This window comes from Schistocerca serialis, chromosome 2 (assembly GCF_023864345.2).
Source record: "Schistocerca serialis cubense isolate TAMUIC-IGC-003099 chromosome 2, iqSchSeri2.2, whole genome shotgun sequence".
Lineage (NCBI taxonomy): Eukaryota > Metazoa > Arthropoda > Insecta > Orthoptera > Acrididae > Schistocerca > Schistocerca serialis.
In genome coordinates this window covers 448459413-448477861 of record NC_064639.1, presented here as the reverse complement: position 1 = coordinate 448477861, position 18449 = coordinate 448459413, and the positions used below count along the sequence as shown (strand labels likewise).

Sequence of the window (18449 nt, the reverse complement as noted above, 5' to 3'; positions counted from 1 at the left end):
GTAAGTTTCCTCCTCGGTCGAATGCTCCGTGGGTGGAAAAGATGATAAGCGTCGTGTACCTGGCACACGAGGTACGATTTGCATCGCACAGCCGCGAGCGTGAGGAGCTGAGCAGAACAGGGTCGCGCAGCGTAGCAGTGCTGAGGCGCATGTTTGATGCAGGTGTGTCAACATTGAGAGAGCAGCCCAACGCGAGCGCGATCTCGGACGAGAGGAGACGGGAGGCTGGTATAGAGCAGCGGCGGCCGCAGCATGAGCGGCCTTTGAAGCGAAGCGCGACCGCGATCGATGGCAGCCACCGTCGCCTCAGTAGGCCGTGTTGACCCAGGTTGCGAGCAGAATGCAAGGTCGCCTCACCCCGCCAACCAGCTTCTTGCTGCCCGTCTGCCGACAGGCGCTGCGAGAGGCAGCGCAGGGCAGCCAGGATAACGTTCGTGACGTCGGAAGACATAGTAGTGGTGCGCGCGCAGATAGATGTCCCTGCGGTCAGGTTATCGTGATCGTCCAGCAGCTCGCTATATCTTCAGGTTGCAGTTTGATTGCAGTTTTGGAAGCTATTTCCGCATTTTCTTATCGCGTATCTGAGAACTTGGCAACTTCCATTTCGAGTTTTATACGTCCACATTCCGTCCCTCTCCATTAGTAAAATTGAATATGTGTATGTAATAGGCTATTCCTCGACTGAATTAGAAGCCCATCAGACATTGACTACTCTTTGGGAAGATTGGGCTTAAATCCCATTCGGGTGCCAAACTTTTTATTATTTCATTTCTCTTCTTTCATGCCTGGCAACGATTTTCTGTTGTGAAAAATGTCATGTTACACTCTGGTACGGAGACCACTGCATAATCCAGTTCTAAAACTGGGGTTGTAACCCCTGTTAGTCCTGTTTCGTATGTGTGTCACATGCTTGACAAATACCAGATACAGTCGTAAATAATGTACACTAATGTTTTTTGCTTGAAAGTTCATTCATTTTTTTCCAATCTCTCTTCACATTCCTTCAGTAAGTCTCCCTGCTTCTCTATGACTGAACCCCAACTATCAGAACCTCTGTTACTCCAACCAAGAAGACACCACGTCTGTTCCTCTGTCGAATGGCTCGGGTAATGGTACTACAAAGCTATTCTAGAGAAAGACAGCGACGTCCACGCTTACGTCTCTGTAATTGTTCTTGGAGCACGCCACTTGACTAAGCTGGAATATTGTGTTTCGTTTTGTATTTTCCTTTCCGAAGATTTCACTGTCAGATTTCATAATCTCGGTTCCATGCCACTGGCTCCATTCTGGGGTATTTTTCAAATACAATTTGCATCCGCAAACTCTACGTATAAATTACTTCACAGACATTGTGTACACTGCACCAGCATTCCGTTAATAATGTACCGAAAAAAACAAGACGCTCAAATTCCTATATTACGGATGTGAGGAAAACGACACTGTTGTGGCAGCAAGAAGTTTCGTCGATCCATTTAATTTATGCGACGCACTTGTTTGGAAATTATGAAACCCTTTAAACACCTTGTTACAAGATCCATTGTGGATGTTACCGGTAGGAAGGGACACAGTACAAAGAGCAAACTTCGTAGAGCGCGGAGACGTCTATCGGTTTCCACTAAACCACCAAGCTTCCTTTCCTGTGACACGTAAAACGTTAGCCAATTAGAACACCTTATATCCTGACTACCGCAAACGCTAGAAGGCTCTGCGCCCAGCGGCTTCAGCGTGTTGTTCGGTTACTTCCTTACAGGACGTCCGTAACTCTCTGACGTCTGTAACTGCTGCTATAACGGGTTCACATTCTGAAACGTTCCTTACGTCCGTGCCTCGAAGCTTCGGTGGCGTTGCAGCAAGTCGTGACCGCGGTCAGAATCCACGTTCTCCTAGCGATATGTGGCGCGCGAGACAAACAACGCGACATACTGCTCCACAAATTTAATGGAAGCGTTGTCTGGTGGGTGTGGATTAATTCTATGCACTGATTCGCTGTTCATTCCAAATAAGGGTCGCCAGCCTCTCTTTGAACCGCGACAAGGGTTAAGCTTCTTAAAACTTCAGAGTCATGGATTAAAAGAGCTGTAGCCATGTAAGTGCTTTTAGGAAGGATTCATAGATTCGACGACTGGATTGGAGAGCGTTTACGGCTAACAGATCACAAACTACCTTCGGTGGGTTACCAGCAGCTCCCGCCGATAATCACAACAACAGAACAACAAGAACGCAGTTGAGAGTCAAGTAAGGAAAAAGTCACACATAGACGCCTCTCTAAAATTTAAACGGATTCAGATAATTATTGGCTTCATCTGAACACTGCCAAGTCCATCTCCGTCTCTAATACTGACGCCGAGCTAGCTAAGGGCTCCGCTATCTGATTTTAGGCCTCTGCCTGGCCAACAAGTGCACGCTCGCTTAAAAACAGCTCTCGTCCAGAACACCGGAAGTTCAACCCGGAATCGACGCCCGCCTATGGGAACGCATGTTGGGAATCTCTCAGTTGCCCCTACTGCAAGGAGTAACTGGCCTGGCTGAGAGGGACCAGCCTCTGCTGACGTATGAAGCACACAACGAAAACTCCGTTCCAGAAGGCACTCTTCTGCCCGCCACCAGGACTACCGGTTCACACCACAATGGCGCAAGCTTCAGACATCTCTACGAAATTATTTCAACACTTAGGTCATTCAACCAATCCGAGTCAGGAGCAGAATGTAGAAATTTTCATTGACCATTTCCTGCTGCCACTTACGGTGCTTCGGTAGGGTGCTGCTTCGTAGCAGCTCTCCTAGAAGTTATTCTGCCACGGATGTTGGCGAACGCGGGCGATCATGAGGAAAATACTGTCCCTTAAAATCAGACTATTCGATTCGACTACCGCCGTGCTGGGCAACCAGGGAAAGACAGGTCAGTCATCCTCAGGCTCAACAAAAACCGCCCTTCCTCTGCAAGCGGGAACTGGCCGAGGCGAGTACAAGAGCGAACAGGTCTAGCACACGTCGGCGACCAGGAAATAAGTTACAGTTCTGCTCAGTGTTAGGCGCGCTTCACACGCAGGCCAATATTACACGCAGTAAGATGCAGAAGCAACCCGCATAGGCGGAGCACGTAGGAACATAGTGGAAGCGACTTAACTGCTTCACACTGGGACGACAGCGGTACCTACCCATACCTCACTGTACAGCGGAGCACTTCCTGCTGGTCCCTCCACTCAACTCCTGCTGTATGATACGCGGGGAGGGAAATTTCAAGTCATCCGATGTACCTTAAAAACTTCGGTCTCTGTATGTAGTTCCTCAGTAAAACTTTCACCTTTCGCGTAAAAAATCACAAAACCACTCTTTTGAGTTTCGCACGTGTTCTCCGCAATGCAGTCTAATGCAATCTTTCTCATTCGATTTTGATGAAACTATTCACTTGAGGAAAGTAATTTTTTCGCATCTTATACTCCTGTCACAGCTTTATACTGAACTGATTTTCTTCCGCTATTGCCCATAGCTACTGTGAAACCTCGAAGTAAAGTAAAACATTGTTCGTAATATAAAAAGTTTGCAGAAAAATATGTAGTCGCTGGCCAATTTACGTTGGGTGAATTTTAGGACATACACTACTGCGTAAGAAATGTAGTGAATATACTGAGATTGTTTTTAACGCTGGAAGGAGAGCCGTACCTCTTCCCAGTCTCGAATAAATGCATAATACGTTTCGAGGTTTGGCCGCGGCAGCCTACCACCCGCCACACTCGATGCTGTAGCCGCGCTATGCGGACCTGGCCCGTGTTTCTTTTTTCGTACGTTGCTTATAAAAAAAGATTCACTAGCATGTGTGCTTTCAAGTTGGAAAGACGCCGTCGCCTGTGCATTTTTTTTCTTTATAGTCATGTCGTACACACAGGAGGACTGTTTGGGGGAGGTCTTTCCTGTCCTACTTGTTGCAAAAAAAAGCTATAGCGACGTAAATGAAAGAAACAGGTAAGAATTGGCTCTGAAAACTCTGCCATCGTTTTGCCTCCTTATCTTGATTGCTCCAGTTTCTTATACGGGTAACGGTTTTGGACTGTAATTGTGAAATGTTTATTCTGTTCTAAAAATTACTTCATTCTAAACGGAAAAGGAGGAGCCCCCATTAAAGGTTCAAAATAGCATAAATGATTGGTATACAAATTGAGCAATGCCCAATTTCGCCACTTTTAAACATACAGCTTTGAGTAAAATGTGCCTACGGTCAAGAAACAATCTAATTCCCCCCCCCCCCCCCCCCAATTCTCTCAATCCTTCGCCCGCCACGAAGGGGTCTCCCTCCTGTGAACGTGTTAACTCCACTTCAGAAAAATAAACATAACGTGGCAATTTCAGTGCAACGCTGTGTGACAAATTACCCTCAGGGAGTAGAAAGTTGTCAGACGTCAGAAGAAACAAGTGTTGAAGTTGAATGTGACGTGGTAGGTAGTACAACCGCCTCTCCCCAAAAGAACAGCTGAAGCCAGCAAGACTGGTTCCGAGAAAGCATTACGCGGCAGGTTGGACGTTAAAAAGCTTAATGAAGAGAGAACACCTGACGGTGCTGGCTGGGAATACTTCAGTCCATACTTCCAGATATGAAAATGCTTACATTCCTGTTACTTTTGAATGAGCAGCTGGACGAAACCGAAGAATTTTCGTCTTTATCATGAGCTTTTTAAATTTCAAAGACCTTGTCTGTCCCTACACAGAATTCACCAGGCACAGCTACAACATCGATGGTGGCTGAGCTAACATCAATTTGGGCAGTATTTCTTGTGAAAACATCAGAAACTGAATTAAATTCTACCTCAAGGTATTGAACAGTTGTAACTTGTAAACTCTTATATAAATCTGAATGAAGCACGAAACTAGATAGTCTTACTAAAAATAAACTTTGGATTGTGATATTTTTAGCATCATTCACACACTTTCACGAGCATACTGTGATGAACGAGTATCTTCTCAGCAAGAGAGAAAGCAAGTCGAAAATTTTTGCTCTGCTTTGTCAGAGTAGCTGGTACTAGTGGCTCCAAAAACTGGAAACAATCTCGACTCATTCTGTAGAATTCGTGGAATTTGTTTGTGTTTAGAGATCTGACGAAGAACCGCAGCCCGAACTATGATGATACAGCATTGTACGGGTGAGCCCAGTGCTTTCTTTTACAGTTTTCGGAGCTGTCAGTAAAGAGCACATTAACTTCCTCTTCACAAGAGCGCATGATTACAACTGAGCCAGAAACGTGATTGTTGTTGTCTAGTTGCTTGTCATAACGCAGGTCAAATCGCGTATTGTTTTGCATATCGTATTATTCAAGTGGGAACACGAATGTAGCGTGACGCGCGACCTTTATTGCAGTGTGTCGTGTCTCATATCTTATGGCCTCAGTGTAAATCGCGCTTTGCATTCTCAGGTTGTAAACTGAAGAGGTGGATGTTTCAGTTTGCCCTTCCTGTGGATACTGTCGACGCCTCAGTCTGGAGGTGAGAGGCCGGTCTATCCATCCTTATCTGAAATGGGATCTGGAGCAGACGTAAACGGGTGGCTCAAGGAAGGTGATTTTTCCAGGATTTCAAGTGCTCACAAGCACATTTTGCGAAATATGCGGTGGAAAAATGCTGATAGCATACAGTATTTGGCAATGGAATGATGGCCGGCCGGTGTGGCCGAGCGGGTCTAGGCGCTTCAGCCCGGAACCGCGCTGCTGCTACGGTCACAGGTACAAATCCTGCCTCGGGCAGGGATATATGTGATGTCCTTGGGTTAGTTGGGTTTAAGTAGTTGTAGGTCTAGGGACTGATGACCTAAGATGTTAAGCCTCGTAGTGCTTAGAGCCATTTGAATGGAATGATGAGCGGGCAATGGCCAATGAAAGTGTGAGTGTGTGTGTGTGTGTGTGTGTGTGTGGGGGGGGGGGGGGGGGGGGCGCTTTTTTAAGACAGGGAGACATTCTGAACATAAATACTTAAAAATCGCTGTATGTAAGCGGAAAAAAAATAGTTAAATCAGCTAAATATCCACCATGTTGCTCTGTTTTCCGCCGAGAAATTATAAAACTAACTCCCCCTCCCCAGCTATGACCACGAAACGTGCAGTTAACTAACACCGTACACTTCTGTGAGCCTGTTGTATTCCTTAAGGTTTCGGATTTCGGATGTGCGTGAAGAGTGCCTGCGTCCATCCATTCTGTGTCATCTCCTCCGCCTCCATAAAAAATATAATTTTACATGGATGGTTTACGGACAACATTTTACTACTAGCATAAAAACAAAAAAGTTCTTTGTTACGCAGTCTTTCTCTTGTGATTTTTGAAAACACCATTCAATGCGACGTCATTCTTTTTGTGTAATAAGTGGACAAGGGTAAACAATTAGACAAATTTTCGTAGTAAGAGGCAACTGGAAGCAAACTAAAACTAATACACATCCAAGAATCGGAAAACTTTACGAGAATAACCAAGAACTGTTCTCGTTCTGGTCTAGACTGTTGACGACACGAGCCGAGTCGCAACATGAAACCACAGATCTTGTTCCCGGGTATGGAATTCGAATGTGATACGTCAGTTCCCGAGAACAAGATGGAACCTTGAATTTTTACACTTTCGTTTCACCGGACATTACTTTAAATGGAAGCAGGCATTATTCAGGAAACAATGAAACTGCGAACTGTTGCAGCGCTGCAGCTGTCGTAATAGTGTGACGACACTAGGTGTCATACCTAGAACAGTGAATGGGAAACAAAGAAGCGTCACGTGCCATTGATGAAAGGTGAACGGTGTCGAACGTAGATGTGTTAAAAGAATCGACAATAAAAATGTGACACGTGCTAGAATCTGGGTAAATCCAAAAACACGCTTGTTGGGCAATATCTTAATCTCGAGAAGAACTATCATTTAGCCTTAACTTGACGAAATTGCACAGGTTTACAAGGCTTCAGTTCGTACGGCATTATCGGAATTACGTCCTAGCTATTGGTGGAAATATTGTTTTATTTGATGAATGAAGTTACCTCCTTTAGTGAACTAGCGGTAACTAGCATGCTAGGCGAGATATTACAGAGAATAAATATCTTATGTATATAGACTGAAGCGACGAGTGAAAATTTGTACCAAGGCCGGGAATCGAACCCGGGTCTCCTGCTTACTGGGCAGACGCGTTAGTCACTAAGGCACCTTGGCACAGCGGATCACACAACTGCACGGATTACCCTGGCATGCCTCTCTTCTCGATTAATATTGTCACTGCCGCTTCAGTCCACAGTAAATTCCACTTTACACATAAACAGAATCGCCGAGGCTCTCCATGTTCAGGAATTGCACCTCAGCATTGAACGTAAATGGGGGATCCAGCGTGAAGCCTAGGTGGAGGTTCTTATACAGTTGAAATGACACAATTTCAGAGACTCTACTGCTCTCAAACAGATGTGGTTTTACGTACATACTCGGCTGTTCTGTTCATGTGTACGGGGCAATTTACGATAGACTGGGGCGGCAGTGAGAATTTGGATCAAGGAGAGAGACGAACCAGGGTAATCCGTGCAGTTGTGTGAACTGCTGTACCAGGGTGGCTTAGTGACTAACGCATCTGCCTAGTAAGCAGGAGACCTGGGTTCGATTCCCGGCCTTGGTACGAATTTTCACTCACCGGTTCAGTCTGTATGCATAAAATCATATCCGTGTGAGACCATTAAAGTCTCTGGAGTTGTCATTTCACTAGAAACATCTTGTTGATATTGCGCGGGGCACCTAGCTGCAGGCACATACACCATGTGATCAAAAGTATCCAGACACCTGGCTGAAAATGGCTTACGAGTACGTGGCGTCCTCCATCGGTAATGCTGGAATTCAGTATGGCGCTGGGCCACCCTTATCCTTGATGACAGCTTCCACTCTCGCAGGTATACTCAGGTGCTGGAAAGTTTCTTGGGGAATGGCAGCCCATTCTTCACGGAGTGGTGCACTGAGGAGAGGTATCGATGTCGGTCGGGGAGGCCTGGCACGAAGTCGGCGTTCCAAAACATCCCAAATGTGTTGTGCAGGATACAGGTCAGGATTCTGTGCAGGCCAGTCCATTACATGGATGTTATTCTCGTGTAAGCACTCCGCCACAGGCTGTGCATTATAAACAGGTGTGCGATCGTGTTGAGAGATGCAATCGCCATCCCCGACCTGCTCTTCAATGGTGGGAAGCAAGAAGGTGCTTAAAACATCAATGTAGGCCTGTGTTGTGATACTGCCACGCAAAATAAGAAGGGGTGCAAACCCCCTCCATGAAAAACACGACCACACCATAACATCACCGCCTCCGAATTTTACTGTTGGCACTGCTCACGCTGGCAGATGACGTTCACCGGGCATTCGGCATACCCACACTCTGCCATCGAATCGCCACATTGTGTACCAAGATTCGTCACTCCACACAACGTTTTTCCACTGTTCAGTCGTCCAATGTTTACGCTCCTTACCCCAAGCGAGGCGTTGTTTGGCATTTACCGGCATGATATATGGATTATGAGCAGGCGCTCGACCATGAAATCCAAGTTTTCTCACCTCCCTCCTAGCTGTCATAGTACTTGAAGTGTATCCTGATGCAGTTTGGAATTCCTATATGATGGCATGGATAGATGTCTTCCTATTACACATTACGACTCTCTTCAACACTCTTCAAGACTCAACAGACGAAGTCGGCCTGTGCGCTTTTGTGCTGTACGTGTCCCTTCACGTTTCCACTTCACTGTCACATCGGAAACAGTGAACCTAGGGATGTTTAGGAGTATGGAAATCTCGCATACAGACGTATGACGCAAGTGACACCCAATCACCTGACCACGTTGAAAGTCCGTGAGATCCGCGGAACGCCCGATTCTGCTCTCTCACGATGTCTAATAACTACTGAGGTCGTTGATGCGGAATACCTGGCAGTGGGTGGCAGCACATTGCACCTAATATGAAAAACGTTTGTGTGTGTGTGTGTGTGTGTGTGTGTGTGTGTGTGTGTGTGTGTGTTGGGGGGGGGGGGGGTCGGGTACTTCTGATCTCACATTGTATGTTGAGGCGGGACCTATTTGTGACACTGTTGTTCGGAAGGAGAGGTGGGATTCTGATTCGTATGGAAGTCACTTTAGACCAACTTAGTTTGGAAACACACTGCCACTGCCATTGCTACTACATATACGCACGGCCACACGTGTCGACTTTATTTGGCGAATGGGTTTATTGGGCAAGACGGTTTAGGGGCGGTAAAGAATCTTAAAATGTTGAAAATCTTGGTTGTGCTGTTGCCACAGTTACTACACTTGTTTCCTGCCCCTCCAGCTCAAAGCAAATTGTCACAAACTCCTTTGGGATCAACGTGCTGGCTGTAGTCTTTCTACAGATCTTCTTCTGTGTATTCCGCAGGAATTGGGCGTTGTTATGCAAGCAGGATGGTTCAAAGCTACCTAAGCGCGCATGGCATACATGGCGCCTATTTGCACGTCCTTTACTCTACGAATTGGCTGTACTTCAGTGATTGAGACCATGAATTAAGATAACCAATAGTGTCATGACATGTATCCTCAGAGTTATTGAAAAATGTTCGTGGTGTTTATATGAGGACTCTTTTCGTACCGCAGCGAAAAATGGGTTCGATCAATCATGTGTCCTTAATACGAACTTCAGTCGAGAACCATCTACAGTGAACGTCAATCATTTAAATGACGAAGATAGTGACTTCTGAAATTTTCCCGGCGTATTTCTTCTAATAATTTCCGGGTATGCAGCCGGATCCCGTCGACATTCTGCCACGATATTTCGGCCCAGAGACGTCCGGCCATCATCAGGTGAGTACACAACTACTGAAGAGCCCAGGTCGACGGGATCCGGCTGCATACCCGGAAATTATTAGAAGAAGAAATACGCCGGGAAAATTTCAGAAGTCACATCAAATACCTTTACGGGGAGGAGATGGTTCAGGATATCCACGTACTGGATACCGAGGGCAGCACGTACAACTCGGCTATGCCGCGCATGTCAACACCTGACGCATGCGCTGTAGGATGCCAGTACATTTCGCATGCGCGAGATTCGGCATAAATACCGCGACTGCACCTGGGCTCTTCAGTAGTTGTGTACTCACCTGATGATGGCTGGACGTCTCTGGGCCGAAATATCGTGGCAGAATGTCGACTGGATCCGGCTGCATACCTGGAAATTATTAGAAGACGAAGATAGTATTTAACATGAAGTACATATTCGTCAATGGTTGCTTGTTTCAAAGATCATTGCCTTCCTGGAGACTTAGTTCTCCTCTGGGACAGCAAAGTCCGTCTCGTAATTATGATTCAAGCCTTCTGTGGTTCCTATGCAGAACTGCAAATGAAGGCCCTTAATGGCAATCGTTTTCAGTTCATCTCCTTGGTTCAGCTGAAACAATATCCGAGGTGTCGTGGCCAAAGACACCATATATACGAATCGCTTCTTTCCGTAAATATCAAATTTCAATCGTCATTGTGTTGAAATTACTTGTATTTCAGCCATGACTCGTGTATCCATGCCATTATGGGGGCCTGAATAATGAGTGCCGGTTCTATCTGAAATTATGGTTCTCCTAATTTTTTGACTGGGTGATCGCGGAGTTGTACGCGTTCCACTCTTGAATAGCATGTGAAATAAACGAACATTAAATCTCTCATTGTAATCTCTGATTTATCATAGCAAAAAGATAATTTCTCTTTGCGTAGGTGAAAGTAAACTAATTATTTTGATATTCATAACAGAAATTTGGTGATAGAAATGTGTTGGAAATTTTTCTCTGCAGTGAAAAACGTCTTTGTTTTAATGATTGCCAGACCATCTAGCGTATCTATCCGTGATACTCTCATTTCGTGATAAAACAAAACGATCTGCAGTTCTTCGAACTTTTTCGATGTCCTCTGTCAGTCCTATCCAGCCTCGAACAAGTTCTGGTGGGCTGTTGCCTATAGGAAGGTGGTAGTGCCAGAAGACTGCAAGTAACTGTCGGAAGGTCTGATTGGTGCGGGGACTAACAGTCTCCACTGAAGCGAAGTAAGTGTAACACACTGCGCGTAAACAGGCGAAGACATGCACTGCTGTTAGATTGCGTTATTGGGTAAAACTAACAGTAACAGTCGTAAAATACTGTTAATGAGTTCAGGAGGAGTGGCAAGCCAAGTGCTTTAGGCGTGATTGGGAATATGGATTGAGGCATCCTAGTGTAGTCCATGCAGTTGTACAATGTGCCACAATGTAGTGGTTAGCTCATCTGCTTAGTGTGCAGGGTTCGAATCCCGGCCTTAGTACAAATTTTCAGCCCTCGCTTCTGTCCGCATGTGTAAGTCGTAAAACAGCTATGAATTACTGTCCAGAGCGACCTAAAGTGAATGACCACATGAAACTGAGTGTAAGAAACGCAGCGTCAGGCTGAAATTAATGAAAGAATCTTAAGAAAAACGTAATTCATCCACGAAAGAACTGACTCCAGTGGCAGTCGTTACAAATGAGTCCTTGCGCAACTGAGATTTACTGGTGAAATTCCGAGAGCTTATGTTCGAAGAAGTGTCGGGCAACATGTTTCTTCCCACTTACCTCTGGTGAAATAACGATTTGAACATGAGAGAAATCAGAGCTTACACGGAGGTTTATGGACAGTTTTTTCTTCTCTCGCACCATTTGCAAATGGAGCAAAAAACGGGAAATGGATAGTCGTGCCAGACAGAGGTTCCTTCCGCCGCGCTCCGTAAAGTGGCTTGTGGAGTATTGATATAGAGTAGATGTATTGTTTATGTCTGTTCAGTCGAAAGCGTTTCAGCCATTGAACAATTGATGTGTTCATTGACTGTAATGAAGTTTGCAGTTCGAGAGCTTAAATGTAGAATAGTACTCGGTAGTGGTTCAGGTGGGGGTTGCTAGTATGTAGCTGGCGCCCCGTCAAGTGCCGTAACAGCTGGGGCTCTCTGCTGTCCCGGCGGACGGCCCACTAGAGCTGTGCTCGGCTGCGCCGCGGCCTGCAACGTCCAATATTTACCTGCGAGCGCTTCTGGGGCAATCCGCTTAGCGGCGCTGCGCCCGCCTCGGCGCACCCCGTCGCGCCGGTTCGCCCGCTCGCTCGTTTGCGTCTCGGCTTTACTGCTCGTTGCAGGTTTCGCCGCTCCTTTGCCTTTCTCAACTTTCCGGGCAAAATTCTTTCTGGCGGATTAATCCCGAAACCCGCCCTTGCATAATGACCAACTTTAGCTCGACGCGCCCGCGCGCTAAGGGACCACCAGTGCGTAGAAAATCCGCCACAAAATCGTTCTAGCCGTGAAAGAGTGTTACCTTAAGTCAACAAGTTCTACATCGGATGTCCTCTTGAGTATGATTCTTGTTACAAAAATTGACCCCTACCGGGTGACACGGTTTCAGAAGTGAACTTCTAGAGCCCTTCACATCGTTTAAATACGCAAACGTAATAGGAGTGTAAGACAAAGAACCTTCTCCGACATTTTTCTAATTTATTACAACGACAGTACAAAATTTACGAGGGGTCCATTTTTCAACGCAGTCACCATGCTGCTCAGCGTATTTGGTCAGTCATTGCTCAAGCTTTCCATCTCATCGTAAACTAAAGGCTATGTCTTCTCGATTTAGCCACGTCCCTCTCTCCATTGTCATCCTCTTCAATTCTTCATACGATTTTATCCCCATATCTTCTTTGATATTATTGAAATACATTGCTCTTGGGCTGCCTCTTGGTTTTTTCCCTAAAGCTTTTCCTTCAAATACATTCTTTAATAACTGGTTGTGTCTCATTTTGTGCCCTATCATTTTTGATTTTCTTCTTCCTGTATAATTTAGCAGCGTTCTGTTCTCATTCACTTCTCTTAAGACCTGTTTATTACCCTCACAAAAAAGTTCTTAGGTTCAGCGCACCACTTCCTGTAGCTCTTCTTCTCACAAGAATCTGTGGACTGTTAAACTATCTTCACTTGGACTGGACAAATGGAGATCCGACAGAGAGATCAGGACTGTAAGCGGGGAACTCCCGACCTCTTGTAATGGATATTCTGAACACTTTGAGCTGTGTGGTGCGCGGCAGCGCGTTGTGATGCGAATAGAATACTGTTAGACAATAGGCGAAGCGAATGTGCAGGACCTCTTCAGTTATCCTTGTACTTTGACGAGACGAACAATTGAAAGGAGTACCTGGGAAGGCTAATGTTAGACGTAGATTTTCAAGGAGGCTTCTGGGACAGTTCAATGCATCTGTAGTGGACGAACCATGAAAGACACAGTCCACCCAATTCTGGAGTACTGTTCCAGCGTTTGGCGTCCTTATCAAACAGACATTAGATGCCGACCGAATTCAGAGCCTCTACTCCGACCGAAGTAGGTCGGTGTAGGCCCCAACGGTGTATCGGGGGATTTAAACACACTTTGTGTTCAAAAGTATCCAAATATCCCTATGTTCCGGAACTGACGACTAGATGTCATGAGGTTCGTACTCGCAAGTATAAAAGCAGATGGGCAATATTGTGTTCTGAATAGAGAAGCATTAACAGCAGAATGGGTTGGTCAGGAAAGATCAGGGACTTCGAATGCACACTAGCCACTGGATGCCACCTGAGTAACAGATCAGAGATATTTCAACCCTTCTAAATCCGCCCCAGTTGATGTGATTGGTTGGTGGAAACGGTAAGGAACAACCACAGCTAATCTAAGACCAGGCAGATGTCATGTACTGACGGATAGGGATCGTCGAGCGTTGCGGAAAGTCATTGTAAAATATAAAAAAATTGCATGAAATCAGCGGAACGAATGACTCTGAGTTCCGAAGTGCTACCAGCGATGCAGCTGACACAGTGTCTGTGCCTAGGGAGTTACAGAGAATGTGGCACAACGGTCGAACTGCTCCTCATGAGCTACACATAGCGCACGCAGTGCTAAGCGACACATGAGGTGAAGTCAAGAGCGACATCACTGGGCAATGGACATCTGCAAACGAGTAGTTTGCAGTTGTGAATCACGCTATATCCTATAACAATTTCATGGACAGGTTCAGTACCTAGGTGGTAGTGTTCCGGTATAGGACTGATTTTTCTTGATTAAGGTGTTGTCCACATATTGTGTTTTAGGAAAAAGTAAGAAAGGGAGGATCTGAATACGTTTACAGCATTGTGTACTTCGTACAGTAGGCGAACAACTCGGGGACGATGATAGTTTTTATCAGCAGGACAACGCACGGTATCATAAAGCAACATTTTTGAGACAATGATTTGTGGACAATAACATTCTTGAAATGGACTGGTCTGCACAGAGTCCCGACCTGAATCCGATGGAACATCCTCAGGGGGATCGGAACGTCGTCTTCGCACGAGACCCTCAACTTCCAACATCAGTAGCTCCTTTAGTTTTGGCTTTGTACGGAGAATGGGCTGCCAGTTCCTCCATGACATTTAAATACCTCAGTGAAAGTGTTCCCAGCAAAGATGCAGGCGTCATAGAGGTGAGGAGTGGCCACACGCCATTTTAATATCCGCTAATAGGCGTCCGGATGCATTTGGTTAGATAGTGTGTGAATGGAAAAAAAAGGGCACGCTATTCTCGCGAAACATTGCTCGGGAAAATTAGAGAATGGGTTCCGAAGGGAACTGTGCGGCAGTTCTATTGTCTTTCGCATATCTCACGTAGGGATATTAAAGAGCTTATGACTTGCACTAGTTTTCGTTCTTGTACATGCCTATGGAGGACAGAAAATCACTACTGCTTCCATAAAGCACTCTGAGATGTGTTGTATAGTGGATTACAGCCTATACTGTATATGTACAAGTAGACGGTTACTGCCCGTTGCACAACGCTTAGTCATGATGAGCGATTTAGTTTGTTACATACTTTTGAATTGCCTTATTCTCAAAAGGAATATGGATAATGGCATTCATTAAACTGCAGCATGAGATGCTACGAAGATCGGACCAGTATTGACACACATTGTCGATGATATCCTTGCAAACGGGCAAATTAGTTATAGAAGTTTGGGGGCTAGCACGGGACAGATTATGAGGTGCACAAGACCTGGTTCCTATTAAATCCTATTGATAAAGTAAGGCTGTATCCTTCGCGTTGTTAAGTTTTTAAAATCATGTGCAACAATTTAAAGCCATATACCACGATGGAATTTGAACCGTGTCCCTGGTCTTTAGCGGACAGTGCCGATCCGGTTGAAGCATCTTGGTACGCCTCGCGAGCCGACGCATAACGTAAACTTGAACCAGTGGTTTTTGTCTTTCACCCACCGTGCGACGTTGCACAGTGGTTAAAACTGGTTTCTTATTCTGCGGGAGCGGGTCCCTTCAAGTGCTGGCAAGGGTTCCTTCAACGAGGCCGCTCCCGATTCATTGCGCCTTCCGAGCTACCGTTCGATGCCTGGTGGCCTGCTTGTTCAGGGAGCTTTAAACTGTAGCCTGAATTCCTGTATTCCTTCCTAGCCCTCTACTGGATTTCCAACTCCTGCGGGACTACCTCTCGTTGTTGCTTGTCCAAAGTGAATTACATTGCGTTTACTCCAACACTCTGAAGAAATCAATCTCCAGCTACATCTTCGACTGTAAGAGTACATGATTTCTTGTTGTAATAGAGGGGGGAGAAATGAAGTTATCTCCACCAAATATATCGGATACTTTCATTGTTAACGGACAGTCTGTGGTTGAAAATGACTATTTTTTTCCTCATCTGACCACCACCATTCAGCAAGCCTTCCCGAACTGACTTCCGAATCCAGTGTGTTCTACGAATGTTATTTTGTTATACTTAAGGCACAGGATAGCGACATTTCTGTTAACCACACTTTACAAGGCAAATCCACCACCCCGTCGTTACAGGTGCGCCGAACGGGAGGGGTTAAATGCCCTCGATAATGAAAACTGACCGCTCTGCGTAGACAAAACAACGTTAACGCACTTCAGATCATGTGCCGGTGTTGTAGTAATAAGCTTCATTCCGTACTTGGTTGTGCCGCAGAAAGTGTAACGAAGAAGACGAATGAGGTGGAGAAGACAGTGTTTCTCCCGTATAATCTCGTCTATGATACAGACGAAATTCAAGTTTTGTGCTTCGTGCTCGATATCTGTAAACATTCTAAACTGGTGCGCGGTCACAATGATATAAATTAATTCTCACACAAGGTAAGAATCAAAAATACAGATATAACATTCAACCGTGACTGTAAAATATTTATGTTCCTCACACAAATGGGTATTTACTCGAACTTTCCAGATATTCGTCGGTTGGAAACTACGCACTCCAGATGCATAATAAGAGTTTACATATAGTATGTGCTTTACATTGTACGGAAAATTGAAACATGGTCGGGTATTTCCGTGTATCACTGAAATGAATTATATTGTGTACATCAGCGGTAGCGCCACTGGCCGTATTGCAGACGGTGAAATAGTTGCGCACCTAATGGCCTCTCCAGTTTGGATCGAACAGAAATGGTTTCTTGCACGGTAGCGTTTCCGAAGTCGTAGATTGGAACTCGCTTTTTTTTTCTACAGCTGTTGCTTGTCGCCATTTTCTGGCCAGGTAACAGCGATGTTTTCGCTGATTGTAAAGGGTTTTTGCGTTCTTTTTTGGGTACCGAGCTCTGCGGTGCACGAGGGATTTCGTGTAAAGTCTCCATTTTTAAGAGTTAGCAGAACTCCGTTACCGATGCGCCTCTCGCTTTGCTCTGGTGTATTCCGAACTGCACATGTCCACATACCTTACGGTACGCTTTCCTCTTTTCTCCGGCTCCAGCAATTCAATTAAAGAAACGAATTGTTTAGACGTCAACCTGTACCAACGAAGAGAGAAGAATCAGTGGTTTTGAGAATACGTGAACAAGAGGCAGTAACATCATAACGAAACTGCACACAAGCTTTATAAACAAATTGCTATTTTTAATGTAAAACAACCAAAAATGGACAAACATACGTATCTAATTTGCAGAGTAACCGCACAAGATACTTTTATTTATAAAGTGAAACACATCTGATGTGAAATTCTCTTTAATTAAATTTCACTAAGCTTAAGACGGAGAAACCAATAACAGCTGATTTTATTAGCTGCTCCTGAAGATGGCTGTGCAAACCAACAAACTACCATACCCGTGTGTAATAACAGAATGTACGTAGACTACAGGTATGTGCTTGGTCTCTTCGTTAAATACTGTCTAATTACAGTAGGGTCTTCCTGCTTTTCCTTGTATCCAGTCTTGCGGTGCTTTCTTGACTTTATGCAATGGTTGCATTGCTTTCGTCCTCTTGACACAGGTTTTTTCCAAGCTGAACTATTAAATATCCTAACGATTGTGCATCATACCTCCGACGAGCAACATTTTCCAGTCAGTTCGTGGACTATATTTATAAGAGAAAACGCTTTCTGTAGCAGTGCACAGTAAAACTTTGGGACAATAAGTGCTATTCGTTTCGTTATCGGCGAATAGGGTTCCATTCACAGTTTCATTAAAGGAAATTACTGGATATTAAAGTGATAGTTTCTTAACGTGTACTACAGCAGCCCGTTTGTTGGGATCTACGTACACTGCCCCTATCAGGGAAAAAAATTTCGAACGGCGATCGTTTGCTAAGGAAGAATAAAATGAACTGAAAACAGCGAAATAATGGGTTTGTAATGTATCGATGGGAGAAGGACTGGGTTATTAAAAGCTCGATACAGATACAGCGGGAAAAGGTGGATTATTGCTGCTGCGGGGACAATAAAACATTGGGAGTCAGTGTTAGTCGGCCTTCAACCAACTCTGCTGCTATCTTGAACTTCCCGTAAAGAAGGGAAGAAAATGAGATAGTGATGTGCGCACTAGCACGTTATATGTGCCGATTTCTTTTGCTCCACCCCAGAATGAAAATATAATTCTACTGGCAATAATGCCACGTGATAATGAGAGTGCAAGTGTCAACGTTCGAGGTGTAATATTCAGAGGAAAGACCAATGTGAATTGCCCTAACAACGTGTTACAGATATTTGTTGCTCAGGAAATTGTGCTTTAGGTCACGGTTAGATAATTACTCCAGTTCACAGTTCTTAGCGTGACTGCAGGCTCTGTTGCGCTGACAAAGCCCACAGTACTTTGTCGTACTGGGTGCATGAGGTTCTGTGGCAGGTTAAGCACCTGAATAGGGCATTGTTGAGAATATATCAGTTTTAGTAATAAAAGAGGGAGATTACAATGTATATTGCCCAGAAAGATCTCGCAGATGGCAACAATAACTAGAGATAATAGAACGTGCTATCTTCGACAGAAATACCGAGTGATTTGAAGATGAGCTGTCCGTTTGAATTTAATTTGCTAAGAAAATATGTTAGCTGCGGTTATGGCTGAAATCTCCCACTCAAGACATACCTTGATTCGCTAATAAACGAAATGGTGGTACCGCTAGCAGAGAGCGTTTTCCTTTTCTCTTGTAGACCGTAATATCCGATGGCC

General features: G+C 45.0%; 1 protein-coding gene and 1 non-coding gene across 2 annotated transcripts in view; both read left to right on the top strand.

Annotated features, from left to right (window-relative positions):
* LOC126456070 (rho guanine nucleotide exchange factor 12) overlaps positions 1-18449 on the top strand; it is a 1154422-nt gene that overhangs the window by 971548 nt on the left and 164425 nt on the right. The gene's annotated exons all lie outside the window — the stretch shown is intronic.
* On the top strand, positions 7548-7619 carry Trnat-agu (transfer RNA threonine (anticodon AGU)). Its single transcript has one exon. It is a non-coding gene; the product is annotated as a tRNA-Thr (tRNA).